The following is a 15,870-nucleotide window of genomic DNA, read 5'->3' on the forward strand; positions in this document are numbered from 1 at the left end:
GGAGTATATTCCTATATGACAATTGAGTAATTAATATTGGTCTATACTCTTTATCTAAAATTTTAAATGGATTTTTGAGTCTTTGGAAAAAAAACTATTACTTATTTCATTTAGATCAGAAAAAAGTAAGTAAAATAAATCATGAAACTTATATTAAACATTAAACATAACTTACATAGCTATGTTTTATATTTTTTTTTGATAAAATAACATTTATGTTGTGTTACAATCTATTGTTTTAAATACAAATGGTTTTGGTGTAGTAACTATAATATTCATTAAGGACTCATTTCTGAAACATGTAATGTGATTGTTATTTTAAATTGTATATTAGATACTGATACCTATACATTAATAATAATATAACAATGTGTTTATTTAAATAAAGAAATATGTAAAAAAAAAATATACCTAAAAGTTATTAACGCTAATTATTAGAAATTAGTTTGATTAAATAATCAGTTATTAACATAACATTAAAATGTTTTGAAGATTGTGTCAAACAAGCAACTACATTTTTAGTTTTTTATCAAAGTCAATTAGGGTAAAATAATGTAAATTGTAGATGAATTATAAAATCAAAATTAATTTCAACATAAATCAGTTATTGATGCTATAGTTTTAGTGTTTTACCATTATGCAGTTTTTTGATGCTAACCTTATATTACTCCAACCATCAATTTGAATGCCATAAACCTTACTGTTTTTAATTTGATTGTTGACATCAAAACTAATTCTTTCATACTCATTATTCAAAAGTCTTTTGGATAACACATAACGTGAAGGTGGTGTGTAACTTGGCCTTAGAGCCTTAAAAAAGTTAAGCCAATGAGTGTTTTCTACAATTGAAAATGGTGTAGTAGATGAAAATATAGCTCTTGCCATTAACTCGTCCATACGTGACTAAAATAAAGTAATTTCAAATTTATAAAAAATGTTCATACTTCAAAATTTATAAATTAAATATTGCCATATTCATATCAGAAATACACTGTATTCGCAGAAATTAATTTAATTAGTTGATTTTAAATTAATAATATAATTCCTATCATCAAAATAACAAATTTGAAGTACTTTAACCTATACTTATATTAAAAATATATATTATGATTTTTTATAGACACAAATAAAATTAATTAACTATTTTACCTTTTCTTCAGTGCTCATGGTATCAACAAAGTTTAATACACTTTTTTGACTAGGCTCTTTAGGGTTTTTGGTTTCAACTTCAGTTGGTGTCAGTTTGCATGTCGAAGTGGTTGAAATATTCGTTGAAGAAAAGTTGTCTAATGTATACTTTGGTACTTTTGTACATTCTTTATATGTATTGCCATTCTGGTGACATTTTCCTTGTATGGTTTGTTACAATATTTACATAAATACTTGTCACCATGTTTTATGTAGCATTTATTTTTTATTACTTTTGGTTTCATCTTTGTTATGTTGACTTGTATTATTATAAAATTTTCAAAAAATATATTTATATAAATAATATAATTCACATAAATTGCAATAAGACGTAATAACACTAATAACACTGATAAGACGTGATAACCGACAATTAATTTTAAAACGAGGGATTAAACAACGACAATATAAATCATGCTTACTCCTGCATGATTAATACAGTACAAGTGAAACGTGTAACTGTGTAAGTGTGTTGTGTGTAACAACTAACAACTAACAGTCACATAGAACAAGTAACGACAGAACGAGAATATGGTCAGTGTTTACTTTTAAATTAATGTATAAATAGATTATAAACTAAAACATATAATAGTGTTTGCATTTTATTGATGTATTCACGTATTGGATACACCGGCTTTGGGTAAAACCACTAAAACCGTTGATTATAAACACTAGTATTTATAATTATCTATGATAACATTTATTGCACTTGTAAAAACATTGAAAATGAGGGGTCACTCAATTTTTTTCAACGGTAAAAAATTTACCGGATAAAAAAATACTCGGTAAAATTTACGTAAATTTACTTTTACCCGTACATTTTACCGGGTAAATTTACCGAGCTCACATCTCTAGATATAATATGGTGTTTGTAATATTGAAAAACTAAATAAACATTTCTTACAAACAATATAGTCGTTTATAAGATATATTTTAATTCAATATTTGTTGTTGGATTGTTGCTATTGTTCTGTAGGTACCTATTATGTAGAAAACACGATAACAAAATACAAACTGTGTTACACATCTGCAATTGATTTGATTCATATGACGTGTTTAATACAACCATATACTGCAACTTAAAATCATGGTTTTCAATATTTCATTTATCAAATGGATTTGTCAAATGTGCAATGTGATTCTGCTTAGGACCGGTTTAATTGTATTGTTTTGTGGTTGGTACTTATTTCAAATGGGTCTATTCAATTTTAAACATTTAAATTTTCAACTTTAAAGTCGTACATAGTAAATTATTTAGATTTAAATCCACTGAATTAATTTCATTTCATTGTATTTTGCAAATAATATATATTGATAAATGAAATATTGAAAACCATGATTTTAAGATGCAGTATATGGTTGTATTAAACACATCATATGAATCAAATAAATTGCAGATGTGTAACACAGTTTGTATTTTGTTATCGTGTTTTCTACATAATAGGTACCTACAGAACAATAGCAACAATCCAACAACAAATATTGAATTAAAATATATCTTATAAACGACTATATTGTTTGTATGAAATGTTTATTTAGTTTTTCAATATTACAAACACCATATTATATCATACTGCATCTAAGTTATACCTATTCAGAAGACAATCATATCATATTCTTTGCAAAATAAAGTTTATGCTCGTTCAGTGTAGTGATCTTAACAATAAAAACCATGATTTCTTATAAAGTTTTTATGACATTAACTGTTATATTTATAATAAATTGTAAAGCTGGTAATGTAGAAGGTAATAATTAATATTATATTTGTATTTATATTTAAATATAAAATTGATATTAAGTAGGACACATATTTTCAATATTATAATATAATTTTACACCTAGGTATGTGATTGTCAACAAAATAACCATTTATTAATGTTAATATCGATCTATTTAATGTAAAATAAATGTATCAAAAACAAAATGTGAATACTAAGTTTACTGAACTTGAATACAAGTACTTAGTTGGTATGTAAAAGATAAAATGTATATTTTTGTGTAAATTAAAAAGTGAACTTAAAATTTACTTTAACATAAAATAATCGATTTTTCTATTTTGGGAAAATCACGTTTTACTATACAATGTTAGTAATATTATTTCATCTTTTAATAAAATTTATGAATTTAATTGTATCTACTACATACCGTGTAATAGTTCCATTATTAATTGTATAGATACGTCTTAAATATTAAATTTTGTTATTTTTTTTTCAATATTAAAATGATCATAATTGTTATTTTTTAGACGATGAAAGTAAGTATACTGATTTTATACGAGTGAAATAAATAAATGACACAATTTATTTGTATAAAAAATCACGGGGAATAGGAAGTTCCTACACGAGAGTAGCAGGTAAACAACTACATACGTTAGTTCCTACACGGTACAATATGATGATTAAAAAATATAATAAAAATTGCAAAAATATAAATTTTTTTATGAGATTTATTTCTATAGCCTAAACATTTAACAAAACCGTATTTACACAATCGTAACCACAATTAGTAACAAAAAACCAAAATCAGTAAAAAATCCACCGAAAAAGAAGAATTCATAAATGAAGAAATTTCAGATTATACAACGAACAAAATTAATCAATACTTCAAATCTGCCAATTTGCATATTTATGTATTTGTTTGTCTGCTCTCGTAAAAAATTTTCTTTTTCTAATGTTTTTTTACATGGTCTTTTTGCTTTGCTTCTTAGTTTTATATATGTATCGGACTGTATTCCCAGAAGAGTGTCCACAAGAATAAAAATATTTGGATGTCCCGAATGAAAAAAGGCATTTAATTTTGCATGAAAACTTTCACAACTGTTAGTGGTCCGATTAGTGGTTGCTGAAAAATCACTCCAAACTTTGGGGGGAAACTGTGCAACATCATTGTCAACGTAGTTATTTAAAATGTAATCTGTAAAACTATCAATTTTTTCGTCATCACATGGTTTTATTGCCATCAAATCGAACCTTTAATAATTTTTAATGTTTTTTGTTTTTCACTTAACATACACTCCATTTTTCACTCGTTATAATTTGATAATTATTGTGTAAGTATTAACTAATTGTGTGTTCACGAAGTATTCGGCACGACTGATTGATTTTGAACGAGTAACTTTATACCACCGTTGATGAATATCCGTTATCGTTACGTATCCGGTATAATATGATGTGCAAGGTTCAAGGTCACCGGCTTAACAAGTAGTTATGACATTTTATCTATACGGACTCAATTCAAAGATATTAAGATATTACCCTGGACTCAATTCAAACACATAAAAGTAGCATGGACTCAATTCAATATCACCGGTTTTTACCGTGTAGGAACTTACATATTATGTACCTTTTTCTATCACAGAGGAACTAATGTATGTATTTTTTGTACCTGGTACTCTCGTGTAAGAACTTACATTCGCCCAAAATTACAACACAGTTACAATTAATGTAGATACCAAATGATTGTATCCACATCGTGTAATTTAGTTACACGTGTTAACATCATGTATAATTTAATAAGACAATTTTTGATAGTTACCTATTCCCAAATTGCAATATCTTTATTAGGCAGGTAGTTTAATAATTTAAATAAAAAAATAATAGTCGTTATATTAGGTACAAAGTCTGGTATTGTTTTTACAATCTTTACGAATACGTAATAGTCAAAAATACTCGTATATACCTGTGTGGTTTGTGGTTAGAATAGAACCATAGTTAATGCTGCTTATCTTAAAAAGTGATTAAAAGGAGGTAGCGGAGAGCAGCAGTAACCGCTATCGCCAACCATTGACTATTTTTTTAACGGAAATAACGGTAATGGAAGAATCTTTATATATATTTAATGCCACGGGAAAAACTACCGACAAATTACGAAAAACCACTAAAATGGGATTTTAATTTCTAACGCTTTGTTTATCAACATAGCAATGAATTAAAAATAATCTATACTTATAAAATCAAAAAAAAAATTACTCACTGATCGCTGTAACTCAATAACTATGCTACTTACTCACACCTCACCAACAGACAATAGTTCACAACCCGCTGCGTCATTAGCGCGTGCAACATGATATGTGAACTGGTTATTGAGGTTTGAGAACACATTAGACGATTTTACCGCTGGGATAGTTTCATGCCATTTTTCATGTCTCCTACTATACACACTACTTACTAATATAATGTGGCATTCACTAATTTTCTACTAATTTTACTCAAAATATATTAGTATAAAATTAAAACTTTAGTATATGTATATGTTAATCATCTATTTTTTCGTATTTATTATTACGATTCGTTAATGATTTGAAAAACACTGACCTATCCTATTACTGTGACGTGCTATGCCGAGAGTGTCACAGTTATTCCATGGTATAACGTAGTACACCATAATCGGACTACTGTTGGCACGAGCATTCTCGGCAAAGCACGTTATAGTATCATCCACGATGATAACCTACACACACATATTATGATGTGTGTAAGTTCTACAAGACTTTGCATCAATAGAATTCGATGATTTTCCATCGTTATGCTACTGTGGTAAACTAACAATCGTGTTGATTGTGTTGATTACCGGTTGCAAAGACCGTTGTGATGAGGATTTTTTTCTTAGGGTTAAATTAAATATAATATACTCGTTGAAAAGTTAAGGTGTTTATTTAAAATGTTCTTCTGTGAAATTATTCTAAGTCAAAATAATACAATTACAATTACGCTAAACATTCATTAGCTACTATGTAGTTGTTTCTAGTTTAATATATATACATATCCATATCCTGTCATCGCATATATGATTTATGGTTCGTATATAATATGGTGTGGTTTTTTTATATTGAACATTTAAGATTAAAATATGTATTGTGTTACTCCTGGAACAATATGACGATTCGGCTAACATCCTTCCCTATCATGGTTGTGTATCTGCGTATTTGACTATTGCCAAATTGTTATTGTGTTCGCCCGTAGTACTATTATTTATTATACCTTTTAACAATTAATGATCTATGCTGATTATCTAATATATGCTGTGAACAAACTGATATTATCCGTTACACTAACAACGTCGTTACCATCATAGTTTTAGAGAGGGTGTAATCACTAATATTATAAAAATGTTCAATTCAGTTGTATAAAAGCGTATATTATAATATGTTTACTTACGGCTGCAAGGATATAAGCTGTAGAGCCTGAACATGACATTCATTTACTCAAATCTTAAATATGTGATGAAACATGGCATCTTGACAACTTTCTTATTGCACGGTGAAAGGGTGATTTCGAAACATAGCTATACCCAATAAAAGTTACGACTGTTTATACATTTTGATTTAAAATTGTTTGATTTATCAAATAAATCAATCATAATAATATTGGTGCATCGTATATCATATAACGTGAAATAATTTATTTAATGCATTTTTTTTTTAGAAGTTAATAGTAAGTTTACTGATTTTAAACGAGTGAAGTAAAATTTATGACATAATTTATTTTCATGACGAAATTTTAATACAATTATAATTTATATTTAAAGAAGTTAATTGTTTCTTATTTAATCCCAACATTTCATCATAATGATTTTAATAGGAATGCGTCATCTTATAAAAAAGTATGGTCCTATTATCTGTAACCCAACCATAGTTTGTAATACGTCTTTGTTATTCATTAGTCAATTTTTAAATAGATAGTAGGTACACAATAGCCATAAAAATATGGTATCATAATGAAAGTCTTAGATATTTGCAAAACAAAAATTATTAATCAACCATCTATAATATTGACGGGTATAATATTATAAGACATGATATCATGTAATACATAGTGTATTTATTATATAGTATGTACCCGGGATTGGATTGTCTCGGCCCTTCGAGAAATATTTTTCTACCGGCCCATATTTGCCGAACGTTATTATTAATAAATAATGATTACCGTATCAGTAGTTATCACATTTGTTGACAATATTCTATCATAAATAAAATAGCAACATCATAACAACATTATAAAGAGATATTGTCAAATAGCAGTATCACCGGTCGACTCAACAAAAAATTATCGAGAAAACAAAACAAAATATTTTTATTCATAAAAATTTACTTATTTTTTTACCCGGTTACCGTCCATTATAGCAGTCAAAAAAATCGTTATATGGCCTTGCCGCTATTAAGTATTTTCTCCTACCAGCCCAAAATGTTAGTGGACCCTCGAGATGTTCTCGAATGCTCGACTGGCCAATCTAGCCCTGCCAGTGACAATCATCATATTAAAATGTCATTATATTTATTTAATTCAGTTTTATTTGTATATCTAGATTGCCGAGGTAAGGGGATTCATATAAGTGTAATATATTGTAACGTCACGGAATTTTTAGCCTTATTTATTATAATATTATTCCCCGAACACACCTATTGCTAACGTTGTTGACAAGTCAACGCACCTTTATTATTATAACCATTAGTAATAAAACGTAGATATCGCGCGCTAATGCACTAATGACCACAGTGTTATGCAATAATTGTTCCCCATTCCCCCCTTCATCATGCAGTGACGTCGCAGACGTGCCGCGGTTGTCCTCCACCCGTCGCCTCCAGCGCTTTTGTCACGTCCGCCGGCACGTCCGCAGGCAATACTGTCTCGATACACCAATAATGTAACAAATCCCGCATCAACACGACACTGATCCACCCCACCACGACAACTCCACGGCAAGAAAGCTCCGACCAGACAAACGGCCTGACGGCGTACTCACCGTCTATTCACTTTTATTTTTTCTCACGGCCTGTGAAGGGACGTCTACCCCGATCGGCCTCCGAAGTATTATTTTTTTTGGAAATACATCACCTCGTGGCCAGTTTTCGCTCCACGGCCCTGAATCAGTTCAACGACACCTTTACATTATTATCGACGCGCTGTTCTACAACAGCATGATGGGACGAGACACGACTGCAGGCCCGATGTCCGGGCGAAGTACCCGTCACCCACGTCAATACAGCCAGCAGCAGTCACGTCCATTTATCGTAATTATATTTTCCCCTTGGTCCCCCCTTTCAAAGCACGATTTATAGGCGTCACAAGGCGTGGGTTCCTTTTTCTTTTTCGTTCCTTACCCCTCATTTTTTTTTTATTATAATTAGCTGTCGCAAGCCGCTCACTCGAGCACCAAACAAAAAAAAAAACACGTGAACTTCGTTGGCAAATTCGTCAACTCATGCCGCCGAATTTTATTATAATATTGAAACAATTGTTTGCGACAGGCTCCTAAATTTTATTCAGATTCTGACTCCCTATTATATTAATCCCGACATTTGCCACGTGCCATCTTATACTTATTGTATTTGCCCTTTATTTTTACTGTATTTTGTGCATTTGCCATGTGTCACCTTATACTTATTGTAACGAAATTATGAAAATATTATTATTAAATTATTTATTATTTAAACTTATGTAAAATACACCCACGTGATTACCTTAAATCATAACTTATTATGTCTTTATCAATTCACCCTTTCCCCGAAATAAATCTTGGAGTTTCAATACCCCATGCGTGGATTAAAGCCTCTGAGTTCCACCGACTTGACCCTCGGGTCTCACGCGGTGCGGCTCCCAGGTCACGAGGAAAGTGTTCCCCTTTCTTCGTGGGTAGTTTTTGTGGAACTGAAAAAGCCCAAATCCTTACAATATAATTTGTTTTATAATTTATTTATGCACTGTAATCATGATAATATAGCACAATTAGGCTTAACTATATTTATTATTTAAATCTTCAATGTGTAAGAAACTTCAGCCAAAGGTATTTATTTTATTTTTTATTTTTATTTACGGGCTTAGTCCTTTGACAAAAGTAAACATATATAAACAATATTATAGTGATGATTTTACAAACAACATATAAATATTACGTATTGGTTCTTTTAAGAACACCACGATGATTACACTATTTTTGAATGACGATGAGGGACTTTAAATTAAATTAAATTAAGACAGAATGGTAAATCAGTTTTCCCAGATAACAGCTCGTTTGAGAATTTAAGTCTATCCGAGTGTCTTCGTTTTGCAAGTGTTTCAATGTTAACTGTCAAGTGCGTCAGAGAATGGCTTATGGTTATTAGGTGGATTTTGAATATGGATATAACCATCAAAGCTAAGGAATTTTCAATGGGCCGTTTCAATTTGTCGAGAGGTATGCGAATTCTACAAAACAGCGCCGTATTCTAGAGTCGGCTGTAGGGTTTTAAAAATAAATAAAGTTTATAATCCTGGGCTAGACTTTTTATAGATCCAAGCATTCTGTAGGCTTTACTGCATATCAAAGTCGATAAATACTACGTCTAGTTGAGCATTAATTTTGAACGCATTTAAAACGGATAATGTGAAAACAAGATTGCACGATAGAGTAGATCATCCTGGACGAAAGCCATATTGTTCTTCCATTGAAATTCTATTCACGGAAGGTTGTATATATTTTGAAATAAGGGTCTCAAATAATTTTGAATTATGGGATTGTATGGAAATGGGTCGATTAGTTGAAAACGTCAGATAGACTACCGGGTTTTAGAATTGGGATAACGGACCTCAGTTTAAACAATGTTGGAAAAGTACCTTCATCCAGCGATCGCCTAAAGAGTGTTATAGAGGATACGCAATAATCCATTGTATTACATATAAGAATTCTCCAGGAATTTCGTCTGGACCTACAGACGAATTGCCTTTTAGAAGGGACAATCCTTTAAAGACATCCTCAATGGAAAAATATACATTATTGGGTAAGTCAAAAGTAGGGGTATCACATAGCTTACTGTCAAAATTTACATTATCTGTCGAGTCTATGAAAATAGAGTCGCAAAAATATTTGCAACTACCTATTTATCCGATGATACTACAACATTATAATATGACATTTCCTTAGGCACGGAACTACATTTTCGGTTTTTATTAATACATTTCCAGAAATCATAAGATTTTTAAAAAAAAAAATATTCTACACGATAATTAAATTCGTTTAAACATGCTTTTATCATAAATTTAAAACGATCTCGAAAGACAGAAAATTTTGTATAGTTGAGAGCATTAGAATTTAATTTGTATTCAATATGTGTGCTTTTTTTTTGTGTAAGGATATCTTTTAATTCATTATTATACCATGGGGAATAAATCGATGCTCGAAATTGGAATTTTGACACACATTTTAAAATAGATTGATTGAATCATTTATATAATTATATCTCAGGTTTTCATTTGAACCACCTTTAAGGTTCTGGACGGAATGATACGTGTATTAATTTTACAATGATATGTGTGTTTCTTCTTTTGTATATTTTCTTTGTCCGTCGGTCATACCAAAATTAAAAATTCCAAGTACCTACCTACCTATTTTTAGTCATGAGTGAGTAACAAAACAAAAAAAAGTTAATATAACACTACAAGTTTTTGAAAAAATTAATAGCAATTCATAGTTTGTTTATGATTGAAAAATTTTATTTGTCAGGATATTGATACTTTTGTGTTTGTATAATAAGCTAGTAGATTTATACACATTGGATTTTTCAAAAATGTTGATTTTACTTTTAAGCTATTCTTCATTAATATTATTCTACTAATCTATTCACGCTGTACTAATATTAAATCGGTTGTCGACAATGACTCAAAAGTTAGGAAGTAGGTAACACTTAAATATTATAATATAAATGTATTATACTCTTAACCCTTAAATGTTCACTTGTTGAGAAAAGCAACAGAACATTTTCAAGTAAGGTTTTTCTAGTTAACTCATGGTTACTGAACTTAGAAAACATTGTCTTAAAAAAATTTGACTACCCAAATATGAAATTTTGAGATGTATCTTATAGGACACAACATTTTGAGGCGATTGTTTTACACATGTATTCCTGAAGATACATAATCCATATTCCTTATTACTTAGTTTTATAAATTATATTAGATCTGAAAACCAATTTAGAGTATTTATTTAAAAAACCTTTTATTATAATCATAACATATAATTATACAATTTGTTTGGATAATTGTAAATATAAAAAATTGAAAACATAATAATTAATACTTATATCAGTTATATTATATTATTTATATATAATAACAGAAAACATAATAATTATATGTAATAACAGAAAACAAATTAACATCTTGTCCAGTCTTTAGTTGCAAACTAAAATTATAATTTATAGTGAAACATTTTAAAACAGTTCCTACCTTCTATATGACACAGTCTTACGTTACATTTTAAGCAAATGACACTGGTTTGCCCAGTTGAACAAAAACGATACCTTCCTTTTTTGGTAAAATCAGAACAATGCTCTATTTTATTATATCTGATTTCATCATTTGGTCTTAGGGCAATTCTTGGCTTGTCCTTACTTGTCAACGCCATCCCTATTTCGTGTCTAAACTCTTTTAGCCTTTTTTGTTTCTCACCTAGTGCTGTGCAGTCTCCGATATAGTATCCAAGCATTATTAACACGGATGTCTAACATTTGTGAAAAAAATGACATGAGCCACTTGTGTGATTTTAATCCTGTTCGATACAAAGCCACAAACATATCAGCTAAATCAACTCCACCCATGTGAGAATTATATTCTTTGAAAATATTAGGATATGGCACAGGGATTCTTTTTTTTTGTTTCTTTGGAGTATCTTAAAATAGAGCTAGTATTTTGTGTACTCTCAGTTGTATATGAACTAGCTAAGCAAACAATTTTCCCTTTGTAGGGCACCATCATCTCATCAATGGAAAATCGTTTCCCTTGAGGAACTAAAAGACAATTTATTCGAATAATATCTATAAGTTGCCTAACTTTAAAAAAACTATCAATGTCATCAGTCTCTTCATTATTACAAAAATGCAAACAAGGCATAAGCTGCTTATACCATTTTAGTGACATAACAGTTGATATTTGACTATATCTTGTACATGGTGACCAGTAATCTGAATACGCTGGCATTTTTACAATACCCATAATTAACATAATACCAATTAGGTCTTTTATTTCTGTAACTGTAGTTCAAACTGGTTTATTAAATTTTTGGAATGAATATAAATTAGTTTGTTCCACAATAAAATTAAATATGTCATCAGAAAAAAAAAATTTTAAATATTCCGACGGAGTCTTTTTATATTCATTGGCAAGATACTCTTGAGTTAATGGAACTTCAGCTTTTAGTACTAGATTTTTTCCATTTAAATTCATAATGTTTTAGATGAACTTTCTTTATTTTTAGAGTTTTGAGATTGATTAGATTTGGTTGATTATTACTTTGTATTTTATGATTACCTTGATTATCATTGTTTGGTGATTTATGTATTCGTTTTAAACGTCTTGAGCTGGATGAAAGAATTGATTGAGAAGATGGAGTTACTTGAGAACATGATGGAGTTGCATGAGAAGCTGATGGAGTTGCTTGAGAAGGTGATGGAGTAGCTTGCAGAGAATATGTCTGGTTTTCATAATTAGGTAATGGAGTATCCTGGTATAACTGTGGTTCATCAATAAAATAATTTGGTTCTATATTATGCTCTTGTAATACATTTTCATCAACTGTTTCTTGTTCTCTTTCAAATTCTTTTACTAACGTTTCATTATATTCCTACAATTCAAAATATTTTAGTACCCAAGTAAAAAATATATAAATTAATGATTTAAAAAATAAAATTAACATACCCGATCTTCTAAATCATCGTCCAATAAGGCCATAAGCTTCTCCATTTCATGATGAGGTACTTCTGATACATTTTCATCATCAGAACCCTCAGAACCACTATCCACAGGGGTACCGGCCAAAGCAATGATCTTCCGTGTTCTTGAAAACATATGTTTAAATGAAACTGAAAAAAAAAAGTAATTGTAAATTAATGTACTAACTGGTGAATTCCGTGAATACTGAATTCAAGAAATTGTATCTTATAGGATACATGTTATAAATAATGGAATTGAATTTTTGTATCTCCATGGACACAACATATTGTAGTTTCTGGGAAATCAATTTGACTTGATGAAATTACTTAAATAATACATTAAAACATTTATTAAGACTTACCTTGATGAATTTGTTAATTTATTTGAACACCAGACGAGCTTTCGCTCCTTGAGAACGATTGAACAAAATGAAAAAATGGTTATCACAATCACTTCACTGATAAGCGTCAATCATGTGGTATCTATTAACTGAAATCTGTTCACATTCCCGCCAAATATTTTTTTTTTGGTCTATCACGAATATATCAAGTGTAGCCAATAGTCCGATAATAAATAATTTTTCAAATGTCACGAAATTTATAGTACAACCATTATGTATCTAGTAAAATACAAAATCTATTTAAGGGTAATAATTAATGGCATAGTTAATGAGATGTATTCGAAAAACGATAATTCAAACTATTTTATTATTTAAAGTAATATACATTTCTATCGTAGCAAAATAAATATAACTTATAAAATAAACTTATTAATAATATAGGCTGATAGATACCGCTCAATATCGTTTTTTGCATGCAATTTTCACACAATCGTTACCACTGGACCTAGTACCTAGGTACTCAATGACGAGGTACGTTCAATACATTCTACAGACCCACAGTAAGATATCAGAGAGGTTACCTACCTATTGCTCCAGTTGTCCACATGATTTTTGTAAAAACAGACATTGGGCAGTTTGAATTCAGCTTTACAAAAGTTGGAACCGACTTAACTATTTTTAGATCATTATATATTTGATTAAAATATTTGGCTTTCATTTCAATCAGTTAACTTGGTTAATATAATATTTTTTATGATGTACATGTTTAACAGATATTTTAACGGAGTTGGGGCTTTCGGGTATGTACATAATATATTATGTTATATGTGTTATGATAACAAAAACTTATATAGTAGCTATTTTTAATAATGATGTGTTGTCAATTAAAGATTATTACAACTTTTATTATATAATTTGGATAAAATAAGAAAACTATTTTATAATGATTGGTATAACATTTGGTCAATAAGCATCAAGTATAACATCAAGTTACAATATATTTATGATATTATATATTATGTACTTACCTATAGATAGTTCTGGATTCATAAACCTCTGTATTGTACGTCAATTTAGTAAGTAATTTAAAGTGATAATTATCTATAAATTATAATTTTTAAAGTTTGTAAATAATTTTTATACTGGTTACTTTGTCGCTATCGACGTCCGCGAGATTGCGACCGACAACCGGTCTGGCCGCCGGCCCGGCCAGCGGCAGTGGCGACGAGAGCAGCTTTTGCCGGACAGTGGTCGTCATCGCACGTACTACACTTTTTGTCTGTGATAACCATATTATAGTATATGCGTAAACGTGTCGCCGTTGAATAAACGTGTTGTATAGATTAAAAGTGTCTATTCATTTCAAAACCGTTCCTACACCTACAAGTTGTATACAACAATATTATATTATACGTTTGAAAGCATTTTTAAGAAAACTATAAAATGTATAGCTTACATATTCACATATTGTGAAGATGTTTCAGTCATTTTTTTGTTTTCTGATTATGACTCACTTCCTGCAGAATTCTCCACATAATTCTTTTAGTTTTTTTTTTGATAATTAATTCAAATCTTAAAACAATCTTTGTGCATCGTTCTTCAGCACACCGATTTTTATCAAGATCTTCTTTTCGAAAAATCTCATGATTCATATCATCCGGTTTTGTGATTAATGGGTGATGAAATGGTAAAAGTTCCACGTGGCTAATAGAACTTTGTAAAGAATTGTTTTTAACATAGGTTCTTTTTTATTTTTGAACTTACACTATTGTTAATTACAGGAGTGGTTGAGTGTAGCGCAGTTTCTGCAGATAGGTTTGTTTGCGGGGCTAGTGTAGTATATGAGTAAGGGGTAATTATGTGGGTAAATTAGAATTGGCTATTTCATACTAGTAATAGTACATTTAATCCTTCGTATCATCCACTGTCATTAGTCTATCCAATTACACTTATTTGTAAAAATAGTATATATCAAATATATGATAAGTTTGTATATTTTATCGATATAGCATTTATTAGTTATGGGTAACTTTAAGAAAGGGTTCGGCAAGGATGGATGTGAGCTTGGATTTTAGAGCACTAATCAATAATCATGCATGTATGAAAAAGTAGGTTTTAAAAATACCAATATGGCTCCTTTTGCTTCTAAGTCCAAGTAGTTGTAATTTGGTGTAATACAACGATGATCCATATTGTTTTAGTTCGTAGAATCGGGATCCAAAGCATACCCACATTCCCACCCATATACATCAAAAACCACTATTGTATAGCATAAGAATCATTATATTTATCGTCAATGCTACTGTATCGCTATATACACTTATAATAATTTTAGTTGTCGAATATAATGTATTAATAATATATAAAATCACAAGTCTACTACTATTTAAATGTAAAACTAGTTTATGACACTTAATATCTATGTACATTCCTCTATAGTTATGTATTCATAAATGATAAAATCGTAGATCCCATAGGTGGTATAACCCGATATGCAGTTAGTTACCGTCATGAACTGAGATAATATGGACTGTAAACAGCACTCGTATCAGTGGCCCAGTTTGCGAAAGGAAAATCCGTTTAAGGGGAAATTGGAAGGCTACAGTGCAAGTAACTTGTCATTTCCCGGCGAATAATTTCCATAGTCCTATATATATATTT

At 29.8% G+C, this 15,870-nt stretch overlaps 1 protein-coding gene across 1 annotated transcript in view; it reads left to right on the forward strand.

Moving 5' to 3' along the window:
* Window positions 1-8,145: 8,145 nt before the first annotated feature.
* Window positions 8,146-15,870, forward strand: part of LOC132941784 (uncharacterized) — a 53,291-nt gene continuing 45,566 nt past the window's right edge. Inside the window, exons 1-3 of the mRNA XM_061009958.1 lie at window positions 8,146-13,740; window positions 13,983-14,009; window positions 14,244-14,285. The gene's annotated coding sequence lies outside the window, so the exon portion shown is untranslated. The remainder of the gene's footprint in view (window positions 13,741-13,982; window positions 14,010-14,243; window positions 14,286-15,870) is intronic.

The sequence above is a fragment of the Metopolophium dirhodum genome, chromosome 1 (assembly GCF_019925205.1).
Source record: "Metopolophium dirhodum isolate CAU chromosome 1, ASM1992520v1, whole genome shotgun sequence".
Taxonomy (NCBI): Eukaryota; Metazoa; Arthropoda; class Insecta; order Hemiptera; family Aphididae; genus Metopolophium; species Metopolophium dirhodum.